At 39.7% G+C, this 11306-nt stretch overlaps 1 protein-coding gene across 1 annotated transcript in view; it reads right to left on the reverse strand.

Annotated features, from left to right (window-relative positions):
• The window catches only part of LOC107586689 (catenin delta-2-like), a 183323-nt gene extending 173930 nt beyond the window's left edge, over window positions 1-9393 (reverse strand). The window contains exon 1 of the mRNA XM_016274138.1: window positions 9177-9393. The gene's annotated coding sequence lies outside the window, so the exon portion shown is untranslated. The remainder of the gene's footprint in view (window positions 1-9176) is intronic.
• Between the last annotated feature and the right edge of the window lie 1913 nt (window positions 9394-11306).

Below are 11306 nucleotides of genomic sequence, written 5' to 3' on the forward strand. Positions count from 1 at the left end.
CCCGGTTTAGCGTGCGCTGAGGCCGGGATAGAGTGAGCTGAGGCCAGGCGAGCATGAACCGAAGCCCCAGCTTAGCGTGCGCTGAGGCCGGGCTAGCGTGAGCTGAAGCCCCAGCTTAGCGTGTGCTGAGGCCAGCATAGAGTGAGCTGAGGCGGGCTGGACTCCGCTTTGTCCACGGTGAAAGTTGATGTATTCCCTCAGCGACCAGCACAGATCAGCTCTAGGCATGACGAAGCGGATATCGTCCTCTTTTGGAAGACCAAACAAAGTAGTTTCGCTTTCACAACGAAGCACACAGCGTCTTCACGACATGGCTGCAGCATCAACAAAACTACAGCGAGAATAAAAGTTACGCCTTCTTTCTTTGCATGAACATTTGGGCGGCGTTACTCAAATCTTCCCACATAGTGAGGTAGATATGTGGGGGCGTGTTAGAACGAGCCATTTTAGGTAGGTGTGGCTGACTCTTAACTTTTATAAAGAATATCTCTTTGGATTTGAGACTTTAGTCTTTGCAACTTTACAGATCTTCTTTATGCACCAAGAGCTTGTAACACTCCAAAGAGAAAGAAAAAATTTAAATCGCATCATATGACCCCTTTAAAAAACGTTAAAAGTCTTATTGGCTGTGTAGTGTGTATTGTTTTTTTTTCTTCTTTTACTTACATTGCAGGAAAAATTATCTAGATAAACTAAATGATTTTACTAGTCACTACTACTTAGACAAATTGTTGAATAATCAACCATCCTGACTTATCCTGAGAAATCACTTCATTTCTTACTTTTTTTTCTTTTCAGTTTAGATTCCAATTCAACTTCCTGTAGGGTGTGGCCAATTCAATTCAAATGAGATTTTAAGGAAGGTGCCAAATTGCTAAAAGGCAGCAACACTGAAAGCTGGAAAAAATCACCTGTAAGGATTCATGGATTTTCAAGGAAAACCATCAAGCGCTGAGGTTGAGGATGGTTTGAGGATGTCATTGATGTGGGAGGCCATCAAGGCTCTATATAGTCAGCAGCGACTTTAGAGAGTATAATCTGTTTTTTCTCACCCGTGACAAACGGGGATAAGGCTTAATATTATCTCCAAGGTCAACCTGATCCTGACACTGAAAAGAAGTGCCCAACCGGAGGAGCCTGACTTGCCACTATATCCCTTTCTCCTCCTTATCACCATCTGAACACACTTGTTTAAACAAAAGCGAGACGGAACAAGCCCACATTCACTTTCTCTCACGCTCTCTTTGCCACATCAGTGCCGCGACACAGATAACTTCAGTTATAACCAGCAGCAACATATTTTGACAACAATAACAATATCTTTTATGCATTCTCTTCAGTGCAAAGGTTAGATTATGCAGCTATTAGAGAATTTAAAAGGGCATTTTTTGAGTTTTATGAAAACATACAATTAAAGGTCAAAGCAATTTTCTCTACTGAAATTGAAAAAAATATTGAATGAAAGGTATCATAAGCCTCAATTAATGGATAATGATAAATATACAAGAACAAGCACAACCTCACAAGCACAAAAAAACAAACATACAACAAGATCAATTTCCGTAGCATTTCCTGTTATTACGCTCTCCATGGAACACTGACCAAATTTGCCCTCTCAGCGGATATGAGGGTCCAGGGTAACCATTCAACCTTGAATACCCTGCTTGTCCAATCCTTACCGCCACAACTACCTCCCCCATGATCCATTACAAGGCTGGGGAGTAGGACCAGTCACTATGATGTATTTAAACTCTATTGCACGGTCATGGACCGCTCATGGTCCCAATTCAACAGAATAGTTCTTCCCTGCATGCATCTGAGACAGTAGAGTATGGCCCGGTGGCTTCCAGACTTTTCTCGGAATTGATTTTCTAGGGATTGATTGTGGTGAAGCTTTGGGCTGAGTGTGAGATTGAGGTAATCATAAATACGAGCCAGGTTGGTAAACAACCAATAGATCCCACAGAATCCAATTGATGATATTTACACAGCAATTCATTGTCAAGCTTGCCATCACACAGATGCATAAGCTTGCTGAAAATGATTTTTATTACTCCACCGGTGTTTATATAGAACTAGACCTTCATTCTCTCTGCCAAGAACTCTTTTCGTCACAATGGTCTGTCCCACTTCTCTCTAAATCCAGCCATCACAACTCCCAATGGAGTCAAGCCAGGAAGCCTACCTCACTGGTTGGATGGATGTCATAGTAACCACGCTGCTAATGCTTGCTACGGTTTCCAGCTGACTGCTCTGTTAAGGGGCTTCAAGTGATGCCCCAGTGACCAGCTCTACACTTTGGGCAGTCACTCATGAGAGGCACGCCCCTCAAGCTCTGGTGGGGCTCTAAATCTCAAAGTCACCCAAGTCATTATTCACGGATGACCTTCTCCTCTGTCAAAACTCTGAGATGGAGCACAAAAGTCATACTTACTTACCACAAAAATGGCAAACTGATGACAAACGCCATTGCTTGTTTTGAGACCAAACATCAATTATTTCGAACTTGACGTAATGACAATATTGGATTTGAGAGCTACAGCAGATTTTCAATGAATAATAATTCAAATTTCATCACATACACCAATCGTATGGTTTCTGAAGGCACAGAATAAAGTGAAAGGGCCACATGGACCACTTTTATAATACTTTAATGGTGCCCTTTTTTATTTTGGAGACTGAAAGTCTAGTCACAATTCACTTGAACTGCACCTCCTAATCGCAATTCACTCCTGCAAGTGTATGCTCCCTCCTGAATGAGTGGTGCCTTGTTGTTTGTTCACAAAATCACTCTCCAAAACCTTCACCCTCTCTGGTGGAATGAGCTGTCAACCTCCACCCGAACTGCTGGAGCCATCCAAACTTTCATGAAGCAGCTGAAGGCCCACCTTTTCCACCTGCACATAAAATATATTTGGTCTCTTCTCTGTATTTCTCATCTGTTCTTTCTTGTTTCCTAATCTAGCTTTCTAGTAAATATGCCATTGAAAACTGAATATGTTGGCTCTGTGATTAATTGCTTATGATCCTGCAAGTCATTTTGGATGAAAGAATCTGCTAATTGCAAATTTATGTCATGAAACTCTAGATGGCAAAGACTGATAGGTTCTAACTCAATCTGATATAATTACATCATTCACATGGCGCAGATGATTGGTTTCTTTTCACATCAGCAGCCAATGAGCTGTGAGCTGCTGTAGCAGTTGCAGTGCATTATTTTAGAAACCCTCCACCTCCCCAGCTCCACCTGTATAGATCTGCTATGGGGTAGTTTCACATATGTTACAGATGGGGTTATTTCATAAGTGTTATATGTGTTACATGCAGAAGCAGTATTTTCTACATGCTCACAGCAGCATGTCTATGGATGTATTGGCAGTAGCAAGCCTCGGTACTTGCTCTGCCACAGCAACAGCATAACAGATCTATACCGCCAAGAACAAACACATTAACATTGCCATGTATACAACTTTCTGAGGGTTGTCATGACAAAAATTAATCAATTAATTAAATAATCAAACTTTTGTGTTAATACAGGTTTGGAATAATTTGAGTATGATTAAACAATGACAGAATTAAAATTTTCGGATGAACTGTCTTTTTAAGAACTTTGTTGTAGGGTACAGATGTTAGCTATGTCAGTCAATAAGATAAATCAGATAAATCAGTACTTATTTTGAGATAGCATCCTGTTTTCTGCATGAACCATAGTAACGTGTTTTAAAATAGCAACATCTGCTATGTTTAGAAGATTAAAAGTGAAATGCATAATTTCTGTGCCATTAGCGGCATCAAAAAAATGTTTGTATGAGCAGCTGACTGGGCAGGGCATAACAATGGTGTGACGAGAGGGGTGGGGCCGAGAGCCGTGGGAACGGAGCGAGGCCGGTGGAGTAAATGCTAATGCACGACACCTGCGCCACTCACCGGTCCGGAGTTCCACGGAGGAGCTCCGGAAGGATAAAAGGACGACTGTCACGCACGCACAAACAGAACCAAAACACAAAATAAAATCCAGGCCTGGTCCTCTCTCGTCCAACACTGTCATCACTCCTCCTTTTATCCTTCCGGAGCAGCTCCGTGGGACTCAAGACCGGTGAGTGGCGCGTATTAACATTTACTCCACCGGCCTCGCTCCGTTCCCATGGCTCTCGGCCCCGCCCCTCTCGTCACAAATGGCTTAACCATGGGCTAAGTGTTTGGAGCAGTCATTAATTTTGCAATAAATTACATATTTTGCTTTTAATATAGTTGGAGTTGTCACGTTGCTACTGTGAGGGAGCGTGGAGAGAGGAAACGAGGAGTACATCAACAAGGAAGTTTTAATAACATTCAGGGAACCAGGAAAACACCCGTAGCAGATGAGGTAGACATATACAATTCCAGACAAGGGAGAACAGATCGGGCTAGAACTCAAATAGGGCAGATAACGAGGGGCAGACAGGTGAGGAGGATAACTAATAATGAGACACAGGGAGAAACTAATCAACTATGAGGACAGGAACAGGAACAGGAAGATAACCAAATTAGGGCATAATGTCACATGGGGAGCACGTGGGGGAAGAAAATACACACAAGACATGGAACAGAGTCTGACAGGAGTGTAGTTAAAACAAATATTTTGCATTTAACAACACTGACAAATGTATAATCTCACTGTTATTAGGTCAATACTACACAATATTTTTAAAGTTCTTAGACCCTAGATGTTATTGAAGTGACACTAACTGAAAAAAACAGCGCAGCTGCTTATAGCAATACTGAAATTTAAAAAAATGTATCTGCATAGTTATTCCAAACAAAAGGCAAATTTTTATTGGGAATTTTTGCTTTTCGGTCCAGTGTAACCACAATGTTCCATTCCATACAAGAACTTCTAACAATTTTGTAACTATTAAATATAAATCAAGTCTCATTGGTTTACACTGACTGTTGGCGACATAATAGGTAGCCCCTCTATCAAGTAAAATTTTTGTATTTGGATGGGTACGACACAAGGGAATCAGAAGGGGAGGAAAAGGCAAACGCTTAGAAAATGGTTTCATCCTTGATAATTACATGCAGTGAAGCGTGACTCTGCAGGCAGCACCCCAGAGAAGGTTGAGGTAATCAGTCAGTCACTGCACCCTCTACTGGGGAAAAGGGGTCTGAGGTCATCGTTTCTGCTGCTAGACCTGCAGGTGCCCAACACTGTGTGTGCATCAGCTGCTCATGGCACTGCCTTTGTAATGACTCAGAAACTCAGAAATGAGAGATATCATGAGATATGCATACATTTATGCACATAAATTATATAAATGTTACAATTATTATTATTATTTTTACAATGTTACAATTATTATAGTGTATTGAAATATGTTACTCTGATCTCATGTCTCATTTCCTAAAAGACAATATTAAAAGTGGCACATCTTACCCCACTCTCCCCTATTATGTCATACTTTACAATTCTTGTGACAAAGCATAGTATGCCACGTGAAACTACCTCAAACCCATATTTAAAAAATGAAAGTGTGTAAAATTACTTTTAGAGTGATGGAGAACGTAACTTACATTTTAGACACAATATTGCTAGGTCCATTTTTGTTAACATTAATAATTCAAAAGAAAACCACGGCAGCATCAACCACGTCTCCGAGGAACACAGCTGTGTTTCGTCACTAAATGAATCAGCATTTTGAACTAATTGGTTGGGTGAATGATTTAATAACTCACTTGTATGGTGTGTCCAAAATCACATACTGCTACATTTGTACTACATTTGAATTCGAACTTTGTGACCCCTAAAAAAGTATGTTCTATATAGCATGAATGAAATTCGGATGTACTACATCTGCCATATGGTCATGTGACCAGCAGCATCAGTTGCTTGACTTCATTGCCATTTACAAATCCTCTCTCCTGGCCTCAAAGCAGATACAGAAAAAGTAAAGTGTCCATAAAGCACACTTCAGAATCTCTCCAGAAATAGTATGGTATGTGAGTTTTTCATCTACTGTTGTTCAAGTACTGTGTTTGGCGTACTCTTTTTCACAGAACATATACTAGATAAGTAATCCATTTCGGATGCAACTTTAAAGGGATCATATGATTCGATTTAAATTTTTCCTTTCTCTTTGGAGTGTTACAAGCTCTTGGTGTATAAAGAAGATCTGTAAAGTTGCAAAGACTAAAGTCTCAAATCCAAAGAGATATTCTTTATAAAAGTTAAGAGTCAACCACACCTACCTAAAACGGCTCGTTCTAACACACCCCCACGTCTACGTCACGATGAGCAGTGTAGAGTAGCACTTGTTGTTTGTCGTTTCTCTGATCACAAATGCAGACATGGTTTTATGTTTACGCGGCGCGATGCAACCCGTAAAAAGACAGTATAAGTCATTATAATCCATAATTATGTCCCCACTGGATGCAACAAATGCCTCCTTTATAACTGGTTTTAATGTTTTTGTCTCGTCATAAGGCATCACAATATGGTAAGGGGCGTAACATTTTCAGGGGCGTCACACGCTTGAGGAATTCGGCCAATCACAACGCACTGGATAGCTGGCCAATAAGGGCATCCTCGCTTTTCAGACCGATGAGCTTTATAAAAATCGACGCGTTTCAGAAAGGCGGGGCATAGAGGAGAAACAATAATGTACACTATGTGGAAAATAATGTGTTTTTTGAACCGCATAAACACATTTCATAACACCAAATACACAAAATAATGTTCTTTTTAGCAACATCATATGACCCCTTTAAAGTTACTTGTTTCATTGCTGACTGAATCAGTATTTTGAACAAATCTTATTAGTCTATGATTTTTGACTCATCTATTTTTGACTCATACATCCTTACACCAGTTGGTCGGTCACTATCGCCAAGACGGTCACCATCGCCATCAACTGGTGTAACAATGTAACCTGCAGAAAGAGTCTGCAAAACTCCCCACCACTTTTTACCATGTCGACAAATTTTGCTAGGGCACATTTTCTTCATATTTTTTGTAATAATACCATTTACGCAGCCATTGTTAAATATATACATAAAATCTAACATCCAAAATCATTTTATCCAAAAACCTACACATTTTCTGTATATGCCAATGCATTACCTTGGAATCAAACCTGTTACCTTACACAGATGAATAATGAACAGCTGATAATGTTAGAATCTCATAAAATGAGACTTGACATCATCATCAGCTTATTAAGATCCTTGGTAGCCCACAGAATTATGTGTTATGCTGAACCTGTCCCTTCTGGCGGCAATGACCTCACTAATTCAAGCTTAATGAGTCAACAAAAGTGACAGTATTTTTTTTTAAGCTTGCAATTGCCCACCGGTATATGATGTTTGTTAGCTCTATATAAATATCATGCAAGTGCTATCCCTTTTTAACCTGAACCTGTCACGTGTCCATGTAGCAGGGAAAATCTGAGCAAATAAAGCCATGTGGCTCCAAATTAAAACTGAACCACCACTCATTGTAACCCAAGATATGTCCCATGGTTAACAACAGAGCCCAAGCCTCACCTTAGGCTCGATGAAATAAATAATTCATATCATGGAACAGCAAATATGGTGACAGTTTCTTAAACGCCAGGCTTTCTAGGTGCTCAATTAGCCTTTGGAGACCTTGATAGCTAAACTAATTAGTAATCTGCACAGCAAAACCCATAATGGATCAGTGTCTACTGACGTACAGTTACACACCAACAAGCCATTACAATCCTGATTCATTTGAATAACTCAAATAATACTTATTTTGAGAGTTTCTCATCTTCATCCAACAGCATTCGTGCCTGATGACCTGGCAACAAGTTGATTTTCCTCGAACAGGGGCCTGAAAGCCAGGCATGAAATCTGTCTGTTAAAATGGTGCATATCTGTGAAAAGCACTTCACACGTTCTCCCTCTTTCATCACCAAACACATGGTGCTTTTCAAGCATGCTGCCACAGCACAGAAGACAACTGAGAGACGGCAGACGAGAAGAATTAATAACGATCCGGCCAAATCTTCTGGCCCGGTAAGAGAAAACAAAACTGAAGCTCTCCGTTATCTCTCTGTCCGTGCATGCTTTCAAACAAACAGCAAGGAGATAACTGAGATGTTTTGATAAACAGGATCTCAGTGCTTTAGACGTCCTTCATCCCATTAGTATGCCGCAAGCGGTGTGCATTTCATGCGAAACTGTGAAATTTGCAGGGGCCAGCATTGAGCATTCTGTAGATAACATTACACCCTTTTGATCCAGCTTTGTCCCTCATCATCTACAGCTCATTCAATGGGCTTATTTACAGATGCGATCAGGCACCCTGTGGAAAGATCTGCCAGTCAGCTCTCCAGATCAATACAGCATTCCCTCCTAATGGAAAGGCTTCGTCACCTCCTTTCCAGCACTGTAAAATACTCACACCTGAAATACCAATTAATGCATTTGTAAACAACAATAGTCTTGACATAAGGATAACATCACTTCATGATGGTTTTAAACGGCAGTTGAACATAAAGGCAAGACTTTTAATTAGTGTGAGGAGCTTTAAACTTCCACCCCAGGTCTACAACAACATCCAGTGTTGCTTAACAGTGCTTATTTTAAATGGTACACAATGGCAAAGTAACAGTTGTAGATATCTCGAAACCCTATATTCAGTCTGACAACGCTGGAAGTGGACCAAACTGAGCTCATGGGGATGTGCTGGTAGTCCTCGTGGCATTTCAAATCATCAGCAGAAACTCTGGATTAAAGTATCTCAAATAGCCATTTATATCAACTTAATACCGTTCTCAAGGTGAAAAATCTTTGCAAATGATGTGCAGAGTTACCCTCCATGTCATTAAAGAGCTTTGTTCAGGTGTTTAAGAGAGAGACAAAAATCACGTCCTTATTTATTCCCAAATTCACTACACCTTCCACTCACCCACCTTCCATTTCAAATTTGGGTCAGTCTCTTTAAATGAGCTGCGATGCCAAAATCTATTGTTAAACTGAGCACAGATGCCTGAGCTCTTTTTCTCTCTCTCTTCATTCAGCACATTGAGGCAGGTTTGTTGGAATTGAATTTTGTGCTACTTTCCTCCATCTTAACCAAAATAACAGACATCTTTAATAGAACTGAGCTAACCTGAAATTGCATTACCCCGCAAACAAACACTAAGTGCGATGGAATGACATTGTACACTCACCAAATGATGTCCAGGGAACAAACGCTTCTTCTCTCTCCGCTTTAAATCCGTAACTCAGCTGGATAAGAATCCTACGTTCATGCTCTGCTGAGGTTATTTAAGGAAACGAACTGTTCTCTGAATTTTGACACAGTGAGGGACAAGCATCGGCTGCTGAAGGAGCGAATCGCTGCGGCTCGCGCAGAGGCAACGGAGGCAGAGCGCGCGGTGATGCTGCCTTTTCTCTATCACACACACACACACACACACACAGCTTTAACGCTGAATTCATTCATAGAGCACCATCTTCTGGCAGTAGGCTACATGAACATGTTTTACACACCTGTCCTTTCTTTATTCGGCATAAATTATTTTAACTAATACCCTTCTTTTGTAACCCATTTAATGAAGCGTATTAATTTGATTTATTGCTAATTTAGACTATAGAATTGTTTTTTATGATTGTAGTAGGCCTACATTGTTTCAATTATTAGCTACATTTTCAGTGCTTATTCATTTTGATACCCCTGAGTAGCCCTGAGAGTTGTTTTGGTTCATATTTCTTTTTATGTGTTATATTTATTTTGTGCGTCGATTTTGTACGTTCGTTTTGCAGTGTAGCCTAATATAGCCTAAAATATAGGCTAACTAAATCTAAAAACACACTTCAAATACACAAAGGATTATCTAGATCGAATACATGCTAGAGAATGAAATCACAATCTATTTTGAACATCTTTCAGACAAATTTGATCCTGGTTCTAAATTGACAACAATTGTGTTATAGCCTAGTATAATTTCAGAGGAGTTTCTTGGACCCCTGGACAGTATATTGGCTCGGGCCCCGTCTATAGAAATCGCGTTCCGGGCGTCCTTGCATATTTTGGTCGTGCATATATGCACGTGCTTTCTGTCACAAGGGATACAGTAAACGCGCTTTAACTCCCGCGCATGCGCATCGAGGTCCTTTGAGTTCAGGTGACATCATTCTTTTGGAGCAGAGTGGCGTCTTTTGTGCTTCACACCCATTACTACACGGTTAGAAGTCTTTGTTCTGTTTGAAAACACTAGTGATAATTTAATATCATATTCTCATTATGAATGTGAACGTGCCCCATTAGCCTCATTGCCTTATACATAAATTGACAAATGTAAACCTACACTGAAAAATGTTAACTGGAGTGAAAAGTGTGACAACTAGCCCCGGTGTTCTCTCTCGGTGTACCCAGTATTCTGATGATTATTCACATTGATCAATACAGCAAGTCCAAGTGATCACCCTGTCTTGTAGGTAGCCTATTGAAAACATAGAACTTCTATCTGTATATTTCTTTGTCATGCAGGTTAGCACTTCTTTATAGGTTAGATATAGTATTAAGTAGGTTATTTGTGAAGCTTCACACTGTCAGACAAAAGCGCCATCTTTTGGTTGTTGTGGAAGCATGAAGCTGCCACAGAATGTCATTTGTTGACCGTCGGCAGTTTACAGCCAGTGTTGCCAACTAATTTTCAGGGGAAGTTGCTAAAGGAAGGTTGATTTGTTGCTAAAAGTTGCTCAATTATGTTGTGATGACATTGCGTGATGACGTCATTACGTAATCACGATGCAAATTTGTCAAATCTCAGCAAAAACATATATATTTTTTATTACAAATCTAGTTAATTTAGATTTGTTCGTAGCAATATAAATGCATAATATAATATTAAAATATAAATAACTATTTTTTAACCCATTGAATTATCGAAAACGTACACATTTTTGAACGATTACAATTTAAGTTTTATACTTTAAAGCAGTTTATTAGTAGTTAGTTAGTATGCTGCACTCTAAGAAAAGTAAAAAAATAATGCACAATCTACTGCGTTAATATGAAGGAATTTTCTGGATTGATTTTTCCACAGGTTTTTGTACCTGGATTTTTAATTACACATTGTATTTTGTGTTTTCGGGTTACAACGGATAACGGATAATGTCCTGGAAAATTACTAGCACCTTTTCCATTTTTCTGCATATTTTTCTTACAGTGTACTGTAAGAAACAGTGTAACTCATCAACAATCAAGCTACTAACAATGTGTCTCATAAATGAAAAATAACACTATTCTATTATTATTATTACTATTAAACAATTGCAAATAGCAGCTAACTTAA

Source organism: Sinocyclocheilus grahami, unplaced genomic scaffold, assembly GCF_001515645.1.
Source record: "Sinocyclocheilus grahami isolate Dianchi unplaced genomic scaffold, SAMN03320097.WGS_v1.1 scaffold85.1, whole genome shotgun sequence".
Lineage (NCBI taxonomy): Eukaryota > Metazoa > Chordata > Actinopteri > Cypriniformes > Cyprinidae > Sinocyclocheilus > Sinocyclocheilus grahami.